The sequence below is a fragment of the Rhipicephalus sanguineus genome, chromosome 8, assembly GCF_013339695.2.
Source record: "Rhipicephalus sanguineus isolate Rsan-2018 chromosome 8, BIME_Rsan_1.4, whole genome shotgun sequence".
NCBI lineage: Eukaryota > Metazoa > Arthropoda > Arachnida > Ixodida > Ixodidae > Rhipicephalus > Rhipicephalus sanguineus.
In genome coordinates this window covers 112,859,102-112,876,250 of record NC_051183.1, presented here as the reverse complement: position 1 = coordinate 112,876,250, position 17,149 = coordinate 112,859,102, and the positions used below count along the sequence as shown (strand labels likewise).

The following is a 17,149-nucleotide window of genomic DNA, read 5'->3' as shown; positions in this document are numbered from 1 at the left end:
GGTGCTTGCTGTCGCCGCCGCAGCGTCGTGGGTTCGGTTCCCAGCGGTGCATCTTTTTTTTGGTTTTTTTCTTTCTCACCCGTTGGCGTCCATTTTATCAACGTCATATCCATGACGGATGTAGTTGGTGGACCCCGGCATAAAACACTTTCGTGTTAAAAACTGTGGTGGAGTGCGTAAGCTGCCAGTTAACCTAGAATGCCGCGCCGCGCTTGCCTATCACTTCGTGGCAGTGGCCGACGCGACGATGGCAGATACTTCATCTTGACTTTGCGTACTGTAATCCTCACTGGTTGCTTGTTCTTGTGGATACTTACTCGAGATGGGTAGACGTGATCTGCATGTCTATTACAACTGCAGCCAAAACGACGGAGAAACTACGAAATATTTTTGTGGCTTTTGGCCTGCTGGAAGAGGTCGTCACCGACAACGGCCGACAGTTCGTGTCATCGGAATTTGCAGCTTTCCTCCCATTCAATGGAATCCGCTGCAAGACGACACCACCTTATCATCCGGCGTCTAATGGAGCTACAAAACGCCTGGTTCAGACCGTTAAGAGAAACTTAGAAAAACAGTTGAAGGGTGAACAACGAATCAAAATCGATTCAACATCGCGTAGACCAGTTTCTCTTCCACTACCGGAACACACCATGTGCTGGAACTGGGAAAACCCCGGGCGAGTTGTTCCTGTCATGGACTCCCAGGACACGGCTAACGTTGCTGCACCCTGAGCTCCACAACCCCCTGGAGAACCACGAGCAACGGCAAGCTCAGCCGCCGGTTGCACGCTGGCGCGAGTTCAGAGAAGGTGACAGGGTGCGGGTGAAAGGAACTAGACCATGTGACGCTGTATGGATGGTTGGAATCTTCATCAGGCGAATCAGTGCTGTGAACGTCGTGAACGTAGAAAATCAAGAGCGTTTCGTTCACGCAGATCATATAGTAGAGGCGACGTTTCCTGCCGCTGAAAAGGCGGAAATTCGCCACACAGTACCCCTCCCCAGAACACGGCGGCCACTTTCAAGTGAGAACGCCAGGCCCATTGACTCAACTCCAACGGGACCTACCTCGCGAGAGTCTGCACCACCTCCCTCTGTCGAAGACAGAACGCCAGAGCCATTAACGCCGCGAGCAACAAACCCAGCTTTCGATGCAGCTAACACGACCCCATCTCAACGCCCAGACCACGGCGAACCAGGCGTAGCCGATACGGAACCCCCTCGACCGGTCCCTCTCCGGAGAAGCACACGATAGCGACGGCAGCCCGATCGGTGGGGTTGCAATTAAAAAAGGGAGGGGAGAAAAGAGTGCTGTGTCAACGCGCCAACATCAACGGCCGCAGCAGCGCCACCGCAGGCAAAAGGGAAACCTACTTAAACGCGGGCGTTCTGTGAATAAAGTGGCATTCCTTTGTTGGCATCGAGTGTGCGCCTGTGTTACTACAACAACCTACTTATGAGACAACGCTAAGCTGGGATGCGTAAGTAGTTTTTAAATGCCAAGCATTTCTTAGCGAACCTCTGGCACTTTGAGCGTTTCTATCTACGTATCTATCTATCTAGCCGCCTACGTCTGGGTGCTCTCATGATCACCTCCTTAACTTGGTGAAGACCAAAATTTGCATGGGAGGGTAAGAGGATTTGACGAATATGATTGCCGGGTCATGACATGAATAACGTTAAAATCCTGTTGCGTACATCGTTAAACCCTTTCCACTAGACACATGTTGCACGTACCCGTTTACCACGGGCCGCGGCGTACGCGTATGCGCCACAGGTGATTGACAGTTTATATCTACCCAGGAACGGCGAGAACGGACATTGGTAACTTAAATGCTAGAGCGTTAAGAAAACCAACAATGGCAGCTTTGACTCACCGAATGGAATGAATGAAAATTAGGATCCCTGCAGGAATCGAACCCAAGCATTCTGCGTGGGAATCAGGTATTCTACCACTGAGCCATGCCAGGTATATAAACTGGTTTGGAAAAACAGCCTACGCAGGCGTAATATCGGTACAACGTCAATTATGGTTGCGGTGCTTGCTATCTAATTTTACAAGAAAGCAATAAACACTACATGATGCTCCTACGATGTGTATTCCTACGACACATGCATCATATCAGATTAACGTCTGTAGTTACAGTGTTGTCTCCGCTTTTATAGCAGTCTAATAAACATTACGTTTGTATTCATATGATTCAGCAAGCTATATTGAAGCATTGCTCGACCCCGGAGGAATACATTAACGAAAGTTACATATGATATCCACATCACCGCACCGTAAATTGCACTTAGTCCGCAAGAACGACGCAGTGTCCACTTCATTTCTTGCGAGGCTGGGCGATGGCCTCATGCTGACCGAGGATGATGCCAGATTGAGTGACAGCCGCTTTGTAGACTGGGCTACGTTGGCCACATACGCCCAGGTAGTCTACGAATACGACGAACACCATCCACTGATGTTGGTCCACGTAGCACTATCCAGGCCTACCAGCCTCGACGTCCTATACCTCACCAACGCGAAGGGTGGCTTCAGGTTCCTACTTGTCACCGGCTCTGTCGACAGCCAATCTGTCGACGAAATGACCGAGCATGAGGATGTAGATGCGGTCACTGACCAAGTCAAGGTGAAAAACACAGCGACGTTTCGGGACCCATACGGGTTCCTTGTTCACACTAAGCAGGCAAGAGCCGTGTGTCGCTTTTTTATGCTAAAATTTGACGTAATGAACGGGTGTAGGTGTAGGAACCCAGGCATCCTAGAATTCCAACAGCTCTACTATACCACATTCTTCACTACACATGGACCCCTCGTCACCACGATCACGACCGGATACTATAACAAGTCATGACCAGCTGCTGGTGCTCACTGATCACGGCGATTATGCCCTTGTTCAAGAACAGTCAAGAACTTCTTCCACACATGCACGCGAGTGCGTGAAACGTGCGTGCGTTCTCGGGGCACATATGCGGCTCTTGAACATATATATATGTGTGCGTATAAAATTTAAACATATCTTTAGCGTCATTTTGTAACGTGTCGCTCAGTAAAAAAAGTTACGCCACAGTCACCTACCCGCCGCATGCTTCGCATAACATCGACTCCCACGGTACGTGAGATCTGCCGAATTTTTTCCTTCTCACACTGCTCGAAATTAAAAATATACGAACACTTCCATTATTAAACTTAGCGCAAAATAACACGGACAAAGTGAAGTGGTAACATACACAGCGCAGTTGGAATATAACATACACAGCGCAGTTGGAATTGGAATAATGGAATATTACCAACTCGCCCAGCAAAACGTCCTTCTGAAGTTCAATACTAACACTTCTGGGGATTTTATACCACTGAGAAGCGCGCGAACTTTTACCGCCCTTTGAATCAGCCACTTCTACTGCGCTGAAGGCCTTATTAAAAAAATTTGGCGGTTACACACTGTAACGCACGCTTTCTTTTAAGTGTGTGAAATACCAGATCAATTGTTATAAATGCCAAACATTTGCCCACAATTTTCACAAAGGATGAAGCACACATGTCCAGGAATAAAAACTGTCACTTTCAGACTTCATTTAGATTGCGTCGTTCATATATGTTCGGTGAAACTGTTCTCTGTACGTGTCGACGGAACTCTGGAGAAGGTCAAGGTTAAAGTTCACACCCAGCGTTTGTAGATGGCAAAGTACTGCTATATTGGCTGGCCCATGGCCTCGAACCACACGTTTATGCAGTCTGTGCAAAATAGTGTGGTTCTGTCACAAAAAAACATGACTGATCCCTCCGTCATAGGAATCGGTATAACACGAAAGTGAAACGTGTCTTCACAGAAGTAGTGCTTATGATATATGAGAGCTTGTACAATGTCTATTCGTGTTTGGCAGCTATAGCACCGTTTGACGTGGATGCACCCATGTTGACAGCATGTCTCTATCGCGAAGACTAACGCCCATGATCATGTTTAAACCGTTGAGGTAGCTGACGTTGTGAACATATATTTGGACACAGCGAATCGTGAATCGCGCGTAAGGATGATATCAACAAGTTCATAATCAACATTGGTACCCGGTATGCACTTCTTCAAAGCGTCGTCAATTAAGGAGAGAAACGGCACGGTGTGCGCTTTCTAGTAATGGGTAGCCGACGCCTGTGCTCATGCATACATAACACACACTGCACTTCAGCAACGCGGGAGGTAGAGGTTCGTAGCCTGAGCCGCAAACGCGTGCGTCCCGCTGGCCTCTGTCTCGCAGGCGCTGCTCTCGCTCCACCAAGGCACGACATTCGCCCGTCGAAATCGCGTCCTTTCTGCAACGCATATTGCAGCAGTTTTTTAGTCGGTGCTCTCGCAATTGAAGCAGTCGGCGGCAGAGAAATCCCGTTCGTGCACGTGGAAGCTGCACTACTCCGATGAGCCGACGCACGCTAACACGAATCCAAAGGCAAAGAACGTAACTGCGTCAAGGGTGCCTCGGCGACGCCAGCGCGGCCAGTCTACCTCTCTGGTATCGAGACGCTTTAACCATGACCTCCGATATCACGTGCAATCTCGGAGTAAGCGCTAGTAAGTGTCGATCGTGAAGCATTACTTCTTTTCACCTCTCACAGACGGCGGCACCGCCCCGCTCCGCCCGCCGCGAAAGAGAAGGTGTGAAAGATATAAGGCGCGTTCGCGCCGTGCTTAGCATCTCCCGAGTTGGCTTAGTCGGTAGAGCGTCGGGCGCTTGCCGTCGCGGCCGCAACGTCGTGGGTTCGATTCCCAGCGGGGTATCTTTTTCTTGGTTTCTTTCTTTCTCACCCGTTGGCGTCCATTTTATCAACGTCATATCCGTGACGGATGTACTTGGTGGACCCCGGCATAAAACACTTTCGTGTTAAAATACCCAACACAAAAAGCAGCGAGTTATCCGCCATATCTAGCACGCGCATGATCACGTCAGTGGAGCGCGGTCCACGCGGCTCCCGGCTGCTGCCCTCGTTTTCACTCTCATATCACTTTCAGCCCAGAAGGAAGCCAGAAGGAAGCGCGGGAGAACGACTGGCGTCGGTGGTATAGTGGTTAGCATAGCTGCCTTCCAAGCAGTTGACCCGGGTTCGATTCCCGGCCGACGCATGTTTTTAAATTTTGTTCGCTGCAATCTGGCTGCCTTTTTTTGGCAACCTTCCTTTGTGGGCGTTGTGCTACGAACGTAAGCTGAATAAAGTAAATTTGTGATCTATTTTCCAGCAAAATAGGTGGCCATTCACTAATACTTGTTTCTACACGTGCTAATTCACGGGTCTGAGCTCTGACTGGCGCTCCTCAATAAATACTCGCCGACGTTACTTTTCTGTCCTTTTACTGCGCTGCAAGCTTGGCTTAAGGCTCGATGACTGGTGTGCATGTATTCGCAGTTCTGTTTCAATCAACAACCCAATCATTCTTATGCTTATGGCCTACATACTTGAAAAGACCCGAAAAGGCTACCAGAAAAGAAAGACGGAAAATCGGACCTGCGTCGTTAGTCGTATTCTTTTCGCGCCTTTTCAAGAATATGTCAGAACCGACTCAACCACTTTTGCGTAGTGTTGTTTATGTCTTCTCAACGTTATTCCGAAAATCGCTTCCGTTCAAAATCTGTCCCCTTCGCACATTATTGAGCATTGACTGCCAGTAATTCTAGCTCTTCTTCATGGGAAGGAATACACCTTTGGATGCAGTTCGTTCGATCATTACCTTGACTAATATTTGAGACACTGTTTAATTAATTCATGTGAATGATTTATGATTTGTACATCTCTGGGAATATAGAAAACTTGCTGTCAGGGTACTGTGTTATTTCTTTCCATTTACGTAGCGTGGCTTCAATAAGCGTCGATTGTTAGCATAGCGCTCGCCTCGCTTGAGTTTCGTTGGTCCTTGCATGTTTTTTTTTTACCACGCTACTTTGAATATACCTGCAGGTTATGAATATCAAGTCGCCCAACGTTCGCTGGTTTTGTGCGCTCCAACTGCCTGTGACTAACATACCGCTGTCTATAACGTCCTCCAGCACCAACCGAGACTCATTATCACTTTATGTAAATTTTGCGTAAGGAGCAAAGAGTAATGTACTTATGAGTGAGTCCATCGTAACAGAATGGCCAGGTGGGCTAGTTGGTACTGCATAGGCATATGAAAAATTAGAGCACAAATACACGGACCCAGAATGAAGCAAACGCTTGTGGTGTGGTGCGGTGTGTTTGCCTTATTCACGAACCAAACGGATGTTATCATCCGTTTATATGGCTTTGTGCGTGTTTTTACATTTTTTTGTTTACTTTCTTCGTGTTTTGTTTCTCATTTGTTTCTTTGCTTTCCTATGTTTTTTTTTCCTTTTTCTTCTCTCCTACCTCCCTTTTCCTCTATCTCTTCATTCCTCCCGAACGAGTAGGCAGGCGTTGTGCCTCTATAGTTGGCAGTTGTCAGCCTGCTCTCTGCCTCTTTCCTCTGTGTCCTTGTGTATTTCCAAATGGATATCGAATAATAATAATAATAACGAGTATCTTTATTGCCGCTCTAAATTTTTATACGAATACGTGTGGCTCGGCCTACCTAAGATAAAAACACACAGATTCAAGCAAAGGAAATCGCACCCGTGAAGTAAGCACGCAAGATAAATGCCTTTTCTTTGAACTGATGCAGTTGTGTATTCTGGAAATAAACTAAATAACGGCCTGACACAATGCCTGCTCTCGCAGGAGAATTTTCGAAAAAAATGGAATTTCGTCGCTTTGTTGTCACGGGATGTTCCGGTCTGACTTGATATAGCGGCCTCATTTTCTGCAAGCCGGATGCGATCAGTTTGGGTATCGGCCTTGGAATTCGGTGATGAACACCTCGAACTAAGTGCAACTTTTGGCATTAAAAAAAGTGGGAATGGCATAAATGGCGATAACTTACAACTTTCAGATATAGAAGAGGGCACTGAAGTCAACAATAACATTTCAATTAACGAGCGTTATTTCATTGCCTAAACGCCACTTTAGCTTTGGCAAACGCCTCGAAGTAGAGTCCGTCTGCGACGATGACAAGAGCGTGAAAGTCACAGTATTTTTGCAAATATGGAGTGTCTAAAAAAAACCCTGTAGTGTGCTCACGCTGCGCGAGCGCTATATGTACTTGCGCTATTGTTTCTTAAGAACCTTCCTTTGCAGCACAGCTGTTGGCCTCGGTAGACGATGTGTCGCACTGAGTCACGGACGCTTTCTTCTCCAATGTGCCTGCACGCACAAATGAAGGAAACTTAAGCACGTGTGATACGTCATTCGAGCGTGCGCAATCACGTTGTAGGAAGCGCTACTTGCTACGCTAAAGCAGCCGCTGCTGTACTGGATTCAAAGGAGGCTCAAGCAAACACCACTTCTTGAAGTAACTCATGGGAAGAAATATGTTACAGGCCTAACGTTAACTAAATTGCCAATGCGATTCCATCCCCTGAACCTACAAAAACAAGAGCGGAGTTCATAAAGTGTGCCTTTGGGAAGCGCTGTTCGCAAGTGGCTAGCGAGAATCGCAACTGACATGACAACAACCTGCATTGACTTCAATGTCCTGCTAAGAGCGATTGTTGCGTAAGATGAATTTTTTTTCGTGAATACGAGCTTTGATGTGAGAGATCTAGTTGCTACTTTGTAGTTCTAACTGCGACAGCTAGGATAATTTACCTTCGTACGTAACTTCTTACGTTGAATGTTTTAGGTTGGAGTTTCATGGAATTTGCTGACATTAAATGATTCACAGAGGGAACACTCTGAGCCCCCCGTCTATATCAAGTTCTCTGCATGGTCCCCCGCACAGAATATGCACAAATTTGTCTCACAACGCAGATAAATCTGAAAATTATATTCACCGGAATTTCTGAAAAGAACTTAAAACGTGGCACTGAATCGACGCAACTTTCCTTTCTTTTGTCATTTTAAATGCTGCCTTGCGACTGGAGAATAAAATGACGTCAAGCTCGGCTTCCAAAAACACAGGAATTCAGGGAAAGGTGCAGGCTTAAACAGATGAAATATTTATTGAGCGGGAATGTCGCTGTAGCTAATGCTTAGACACTATAGACTTGTGTAGCAGCAGCCAACAAATACAGCAAGGCAGCTGCCTCAACAAAGCAAGTTTACTTGTCCAAACGTTGGCTCAAGCGACATTGCTCGTTCGAACATTTTCTTCCTGATGGTTGGCTTGCCGCGTTTTAAAGTTATTAAAATGTGAATGAACACAAAGCCGAATTGCACGTGCCAGAGACCCGCATAAAACATTTGTTTGTGAAGTTCCGTGCAGGCTTTGTTGTCAGAATGTATTCGAAAGATGGTTAGTTCGTAGCGATTTATACAGATAAAGATACTACACGACAACTTTGCGAGATAGACATGATATATGAAGGTTTTATAGAATACGCATGTCAAATTGCGGACAGGCACGACCTATGCACGTGGGCAGAAACGTTAAGCCGCAAATGACAAAAGCGGTAAAACACAGACATACTCTTTTTGCAATAAAAACTAAGAAAGTAAGAATAGTGCGGCAAGCTCGACTTCGCGGACAATGTCGAAACAGTGAGGCTGATGCTCCGTTCCCTCAGACTCATCCTCAATCATATTTGTGCGCCTATCATTGGTTCAAACTTTAACCGAGCTTCGCCCTCGCTTATGTTCGCACGACGCAGCCCTTCCTCTCCTCCTACCGAGTCTTACTCTTGCCATGACGCAAGACACCGTGACCAAGCGCTATACACCAACTGATCGTTCGCCCTGCAGAAAAAAGAAGTTTTGTATTTGAATAGGTAAACTTGATATCATTTTTATTCCTTCGTGTTTTTGGTTGTTGTATGCGACCATGTGTGGGTCTAAACGTTTGTGTCGAAGGGAATAAGATTAGTTGCAAGTCCGGCGCTTGTCTTCGCGTCTTCATTGTCAGCGTCGCGTGTCCTTTCGCTGCGCCGTTTCTTAATCATAATCATAATTGTACTGTGTTGCGTGTCTTAGTTGAGGCAACGGTGGCGATATGTCCCCATGCTCAGACTACGCGCTGGGACGAAGAATGCAACGAGTGGCAACACAAGACGACACACAAACGCCGCTCGGCACCGTCGAAGTTCCAGGCGCGAACGCGCAGTTAACCAGGATGCAGCGATCACCGCTGGCGGTGGTGGAACGAAGCACTCGCCATGAACTGACATTCGTCTTCGCGAACACGCCGCATTAGCGTTTCGCTGAAAGTCTTTCGCCGTTGTTGACCTTGGCCTAGCTGGAAGGTCAAATACTCCCAAAGAGGTGTTTTCGGAGTCTGGGGCAGGAGGAGTAGAGCTTTCGCTTTAAAACGAAGGCCACTACGGTGCTTCCGCTGTGAGGCGGAGTCGCCACTATTGCCTCTCGAGTATGTTAATTCCTATATTCACGTAGCTGCGGCTCAACTGATTTACAGAATAAAGGCTTTGGTCTGCTAAAAGGAGGGTGCGTCAACTCTGAAGTACGCTTTAACAATCACCTCTGCTTCGAAATTTAACAGTATAATCGCCGATCAATACGGCCATACTATGAGCCGTACGTAATAGACACATAAGTACTTTGTTGTCGGTATCTGGTTTATTCTAAACTTGTAACTTTGCGGTGAGACGAAATCAAACCTTCAGAGAAAAGGAGGACGCGATGGGAAAGAGCTTGTTCCTACTCTCTCCTGCTTCTTTCTGCCTCATGTGGTGATTGTCGCGCAGTTCATTTACAAGTTCCTTATAGACAGCCTCAATAAGCTGACGCAATAATTCAAAAAGAGGTTCCAAATGAGATGGCATCGCATTGTTGCAGTGGAATTGGCGTGGCCCCGTAGAAGAAATAACGGGACCTGACGGTTAACCATAGTAGACGTGGGAGTTTCTCTTGAGTGGCGAACAGCTAACTGCGATAGATGGGTGAACGTATGGGTGAACGGTGAACGACGAGACGGACTACGTACCCTGCATAGATAAGTGGTAAACTCTCCCTAATGGACTCCTATGTGTCTAGAAAACTCACAGGGTCCATTATGCATTCACTTAGGACGACTCGAAGGCGAACGCCATTTTTTTCTTCTTAGTCGACGTATTAATCCTGCCCCGCCACCCTTCGCAAGCTTTCTGCTCCTAACGTGGTTTTGCACTGCCTCCTAGATCGGCGGCATCTCACCTGGTTTTGCATTGACTCCGTGATCGGACCACCTTTGACCAAGCTACGATGTTGTGTGATGACGTCATAATGTGACATAACGTCACGTGACTTTACAGTGTCATCAGATGACCACGAATTTTGTTGATCTGTGACGTCATCACGAATAACGGTTTTTTGCATCACTCGTCCCCGGCGCCACTGACGCGGGACGCCGACGGTCATATTTAGAGTTTGATGAGGCGTTTAAAGCTTTCGCGTTAAAAAGCAATAGATTCTGACTACTATGCACTCCACTGTGGGAGAGCACTAAGATCTCTCAAAGGCGTCAAGCTCTAAAGAAGGTAAATGAGACGTTCTGTGCTTAGAAAAAAATGTTCGACGGCTAAGAGTACCGTGCACTTTACTATGGGATAGCGATAAGTTCTCCTCGAGACGATGGACACGTAAGTACCAAATTATGCCGAAGTGTGCTTCTAACCGATATAACCGATGTGTTTGGAAAAATGGTTGACGAATGGGGGTACTCTATGTACTCTGCTATGGGAGAGCAGTGAGCCGTCCCGGACTAACAATCAGTCAAGAGAAATTTTTCTGACCCTTCGGAACCTACCGAGTGTGTTTCCTTTTACAAACGTGTCCCGGCTGCGAGTTAGGGTGTATGCACACACAAATACGCAGAACATCAACAGTTTTCACCTGTATCTAATTAGAGATATTTATATAAAGTTTCTATATAGAAAGGAAGCGTGCTGCTACATAAAGAACGTCGAAACAGTTCTTTTATTGCAGAACATATGGATAGACGTCGCCTAACTTGAAAATGCGCTTTCTTTCTTGAAATAGTTGCATAATGGCGTCTTCTTAAATAACTGGTAGTTTCAGTGTTTATAGCGCAATGCAGAGAGTGGTGGTGGTCAAAGAATATTGCCAATGTGAGAGTGCAGAGGCCGGGCCCCCTCATGGTGCATGACATGATCCGGCGCTGATCGAAAGCAGAGGTGCTTGTCATGTTGGCCTCCTAGTAACAATCCGCCACAGACAGGAAGGGTGGATGGGGCACGTAAGGAGGATATGTAGGAACTCCCCTGGTTTGCCACAAAGTTTTCATCTGGATATATGTCGTTTAATGTCAAGGGATATGGAGCAGTGTGAGTTTGTAGGCGTCGCCAGTGCATCCTGCGCTATGGTTAGAGATTGAGCTGAGGTCGTGTATACTCTTCGTTGGCCCCGATAGCTTGAGAGAATATCGTGGAAGGAGTGCAAACCAGTGAAGTAGGGTTGATTACTACGGCCCGTGATGTGAGACCTTGGGCTAGCGAATGAGCCTCCTCAGGGCCAGATAGGCCGGAAACAGGGGCATAGCTAGTGTCAGCGCCTCCCCTATGTGTGCTGTTCCCTTGCTGCTTTATAAACGCTGAAATAGGTTACCTATTCGCGTGTTTTACAGATCGACGCGCCCCCATGCGGCGCTAGCCGGAAGCACCATCTCGATTATCGCCGGCAGCGGCAGCCATTTCTCAAGTGCGGGGTTGCTTGACCGCGGTCGTTGTTCTCTTGGGATACGACGTTTCCTTCATTTAAGTGCGTTGCACTTTAGGGGCCCGGCTTGTCGTCCATCCTAAAAGACAGTGCATTTCTTACTCCAACTGGCGCAAATGAAATAACTCATGCCTTTAGGTCGCTTAAAAACAGTAACTCTTCTAACACGAATGGCTTCCAGATACGACCGGTGAAAGACGTCTTGGACATAATAGCGCCCATATTAGAATACGTTTTTAACCTTGTTTTTTCGCATAGACATTTCCCAGATGAATTGCAAAAGGCGATAGTAATCGTCTTACACAAAGGTGGCGACGCTAATGAACTCTCCAATTATAGGCCAATATTCTTTCTGCCAGTATTTTCTAAAGGTTTGTAAAAGCTAATATATAATACAATTATAATAAAAAGCTGAGACACAGCGTTGACAAGAGAAACTGTAATATGACAGAGTATAGAATCGTAAGCCTGGCTAGCGTAAACAGCAACAACGTTCAGCACGAGCCGCTCCTGTGTAGCGCTGACGATATGACTGTGTAGCTCTTCAGGGTGTACTTCTTCATCACATTTTCCCCCTCGCTGAAGACGGAGCCCATTAGGCGTTCTAAGGTGTCGTAACAACAAGGGGTTCGTGGTATGGTTTGAGGCGATCCACGTGAACAGTTTCGCGGCCTCGGCGACGCAGGTCCGTAGTGGGCGTGAGAGGTTCGATGAGGTAGTTAACGGGAGAACTTTGCTGTAGCACGCGGTAGGGTCCATGGTACCTGCTGACAAACTTCGAGAAGTTCGAACCTGGCGCAGAAGTTGGAGGCACCCAGAGCCAAAGAAGAGAGTTGGGCGAAAACTGATTGTGAGGCCGTCGGTCGTCGTGTCGAAATTTCTGTAACCCATGTTCTTGAGTTGTAAGGGAGCGGGCTAGTTGCCGACATTCTTCTGCATATCGAGCAGCTTCGGAAACTGTTGTGCCCTCTGATGAGTCGGGTCGGTAGGGAAGAATGGTGTCAATCGGAGACGATGGTTCTCGGCCATAGAGTAAAAAGAAGGGAGAAAAGCCTGTCGTCGCCTTGGGTGCCGTATTGTAGGCGTGCGTTACGCAGGGAAGAATATGGTCCCAGTTGGTGTGGTTAGAGGCGACATACATAGAAAGTACGTCGCCAAGAGTTCGGTTGAAGCGCTCGGTCAAGCCGTTTCTTTGCGGGTGATACGCGGTAGTACAGTGGTGAATCACATGACATTCAGCGAGAAGTTCTTGAATAACATCCGCGAGAAAGACGCGTCCTCGGTCACTCAGGAGCTCACGAGGAGCGCCATGACGTAGAACAAAGCGTTGAAGCTGGAAAGACGCAACGTCACGTGCCGTCGCGGCTGGCAGAGCGGCTGTTTCTGCATATCTCGTGAGGTGGTCTATCGCCACAATAACCCAGCGATATCAGGCGGATGTGTATGGCAGAGAACCGTAAAGGTCTATTCCAACCCGGTCAAATGGTCGCATTGGGCACGGCAACGACTGCATTGGTCCAGAAGAGCGGCAAGGATCGGGATTGTGGCGTTGACACTCTGTGCAAGATCGAATGTACTTTTGTACGAATGTGTACATGCCGCGCCAATAAAACCGAAGACGTAGTCTGGCATAGGTTTTAAACAGACCAGCCTATGCGCACTGTGGATCGGCATGGAAAGCAGCACATATGCTGGCGTGGAGTTGCCTGGCTATGACAAGTAGCCATTTGCGGCCGTCAGATTGGTAGTTGCGGCGATAAAGGATTCCATCAACGATGACGAAGCGATAGGCTTGTCGGTGTAGTGCTCGAGATGATGGGCGTGCGAGGTCATCAGAGAGGTAATCCATCAAAGACGCAATCCACCAATCTTTTCGTTGCTCCAAAGCCATGTCGATGGATCCTAATGGCGAACTTAAGCTGTCCAGAACGGAGGCACTCGCAACGTCAGTGGAAACAGGCGAATGCGAAAGAGCGTCGGCATCGGCATGCTTCTGGCCTGAACGGTAGATAACCCGGATGTCGTACTCTTGGAGCCGCAAAGCCCATCTTGCCAAGCGGCCGGAGGTATCTTTGAGGGAGGACAACCAGCAAAGTGCGTGATGATCGGCAACGACATCGAAGGGTCGACCGTACAGGTAAGGCCGAAATTTTGTAATGGCCCAAATAATCGCTAGGCATTGTTTTTCTGTTACTGAATAATTTGCTTCAGCTCTTGTGAGTGTGCGACTCGCGTAAGCAACAGCATAAGCTTGGTAGCCTGGCTTTCGTTGGGCGAGGTATGCGCCAAGACCGACACCGCTTGCATCCGTGTGGATTTGTGTGCGAGCACTTGGATCGAAATGGCGCAGTATGGGTGGTGTGGTGAGTAGTTGACGTAGCGTCGCAAACGCATAATCGCACGCCGGGGACCACGCAGATAGATTGGGGTCTCCTTGAAGCAGGTCTGTGAAAGGTGCCATGATCGAGGCGAAATTGCGAGTGAATCGGCGGAAGTATGAGCAAAGGCCGATGAAACGGCGCAACTCTTTTAAAGAAACAGGCCTCGGAAACTCTTTAACGGCACGTAGCTTAGCGGGATCAGGGAGTACGTCATCCTTCGATACGACATGTCCGAGAATTGTCAGCTTGCGTGCCCCAAAGTGACATTTCTTTAAGTTTAGTTGGAGGCCAGCTTCAGTGAGACATCGTAAAACCTGCTGCAAGCGACGAAGGTGCGTGGGGAAGTCAGGCGCAAATACCACCACATCATCCAAGTAGCACAAGCATGTGTTCTATTTGAGGCCTCGTAGAACTGTGTCCATCATGCGCTCAAATGTCGCGGGCGCATTGCAAAGGCCGAATGGCATCACATTAAATTGGTATAAGCCATCCGGTGTGACAAATGCGGTTTTTGGCCTATCATCTGCATCCATAGGTACTTGCCAATAACCAGAGCGGAGGTCGAGGGAGGATGCACCTTGTAAACAGTCTAAGGCGTCGTCTATCCGGTGCAAAGGATAAACATCCTTTCGTGTTATCTTGTTTCGACGACGATAAGCTACGTAAAAGCGTATCGCGCCATCCTTCTTTTTAACTGAAACAACTAGTGATGCCCACGGACTGTCTGACGGTTGAACGACGCCGCGCTTTAGCATGTGACCTACTTGTTCATCAATGACGCGGCGTTGAGTCGATGACACACGGTACGGTCGCTGCCGTAGTGGTGGGTGATTGCCTGTGTCGATACGGTGGCATACAGTTAATGTTCGGCCTAGACAAGTGCTGTGGCTGTCGAAAGCTGAGCGAAATTTGTCAAGGAGGCATAAAAGGTCACGGCACTGCTGCGGGTTTATATCGTCGTCGATGACATGGTTGAAAATGTCGCCAGCCGATGTGCCAGTCAGGGGACTACAGAATAAGGCGTTGACCTCTGATGAACCATCAGGAACGTACGTGATGGTTTCGCAAGGCTCCATTGTGCCAATACAGTCACCTCGAAGCAACGCAATTGGGAATGGGAATGGATTGCCCACAGGAACGTCGGTCGCACCACCTTGAAGGGTAAGCACAGCGGTTGCGAGCGGTGAGAGGTGGCGATGAACGAAAGCAGCGGAGGGCGTGAAGAGCGCGATACCGTCGGAGGCAGCGGGACATGACACAGGTGCCAAGACAGTAGCGTGCGGAGGGATCTGGATGTCGTCGGTGATGACCAACTTCGCGCAGGAAAGGGGACCATCGGCAGGTAGAGCATCGTCAAGAGAGAAGGCGATCTGCACGGGCGCAATCGATGACGGCTTGGTGACGGGAGAGAAAATCCCAACCTAAAACAATATCGTGAGAACAGTGCGGAATTACGCCGAACTCGACTGTGTAGGGCACTCCTTGAATTAGGAGTCTGGCAGTGCACGCCGCAACAGGCTGAATGGGCTGTGCTGTGGCAGTGCGAAGAAACGGACCGTAGAAGGGGGTCGTCACTTTTGGGATTGAGCGGCACAGTTTTTCGGCGATGACAGAGATTGCGGCACCCGTATCGATGAGAGCAAGAACAGATACACCTTCGAGAACAGCATTATTAACATTGGGCGGCGAAAGCAGAGGGTTTGTATTTTGCGACGATGACGCAGTTCTTGCCTCTGGAACTGCGCCATTTAGTTTGCCATGTCGGTTGCAGATGAACGTAGACGCATCGGGGAGAGCGAGCGACGACGAGGAGAACGAGAACAGCGGTCAGAAGCCGGTCGAAGGCTTGGTCGCGGAAGGTGCAACTCACTGTATGAAGCTTAGGAGAACGAGTGGCTGTAATCAGGTGCGCGTGGGTCGTCACGCGAATGTAGTGGTCGGCAGCGCCACAGGCGTGCAACGTGTCCGGGTAGACCGCATGAAAAGCAGATTGGCCGGTTGTCGGCTGTGTGCCAAGGTTTGGCGACTCGATGGACCGGAGGTCGTGGCGGCATGGTGGCGTAAGCAGCAGTAGACAACGAAGGCGGCACGCGGAACAGCTGTGGTCGTGGTCGTGCTGCTGCTTCGGCGTATGTCAACGGTGCGGTGACTGGTGGCGGCAGCTCTGGTGCAAGGACCTCAGACACTTGGTCCTGTATGAGGTATTGTAGTGCGGGACTGAGCGGCGTACTTCGCTCCGGCAGGTTGGGGATGAGTGAGAGCTGGCGAGCAATTTCTTCGCGCATAAAAGCTTTATTCTGCGAGAGAAGTACGGTATCCTGCGAGTGAGTTAAGCTGGACATCGATTCCTGATGTTGGACAGGGCGGCGGGTGACGAGGCGTTGCCGGCGGAGCTCGTCATAGCTTTGGCACAGCTGAATGACTTGGGCGACAGTACCCGGACCCTTCGAAATCAGCATCTAAAATGCCTCCTCGTCGATGCCCTTCAAGATGTGCTTGATTCCGTCCGCCTCGGCCATGGTGGCATCGACGCGTTTGCACTGGTCGATAATATAGCTGGTATAGTTATATATATATATATATATATATATATATATGGTATAGAATATAGCTGGTAAAGTTCTCGCCAGATTGTTGAGAGCGCGATTGCAGGCGCTGTTCAGCACGAAGCTTTAGGAGAGCAGGACGGCCGAAGACTTCGCTGAATTTAGTCCTGAAAGCTGTCCAGGTTGGAACGTCGGATTGGTGGTTCCGAAGCCACAAGTGAGCAATGCCGGTGAGGTAGATACCGACAGTGGCCAGGTTCATGGTGTGGTCCCATTTGTTGAGGACACTCACGAGTTCATAGGTAGAGAACCAGTCGTCAACGTCGTCGTCATCAGTGCCGCTGAATATTGCAGGGTCCCGCTGACGGACCGCGCCGGAGCATGGGGTGGCCTGCGGAGCAGGTAGCCGCGGGCTTCTGTTAGTTTCGGTGGTCATGGCGGCAGGTAGAGTCCGGTTGCACAACTCCAGGATTGTAAAAAGACCTAGCAACCTCCACCAATTACAATAAAGAGCTGAGA

The 17,149-nt window shown here is 48.6% G+C and overlaps 1 long non-coding RNA gene and 1 other non-coding gene across 2 annotated transcripts in view; one reads left to right on the top strand and one right to left on the bottom strand.

Annotated features, from left to right (window-relative positions):
- The window catches only part of LOC125759715 (uncharacterized), a 46,676-nt gene that overhangs the window by 6,892 nt on the left and 22,635 nt on the right, over nt 1-17,149 (bottom strand). The gene's annotated exons all lie outside the window — the stretch shown is intronic.
- Nucleotides 5,042-5,113, top strand: Trnag-ucc (transfer RNA glycine (anticodon UCC)). The gene has a single exon. It is a non-coding gene; the product is annotated as a tRNA-Gly (tRNA).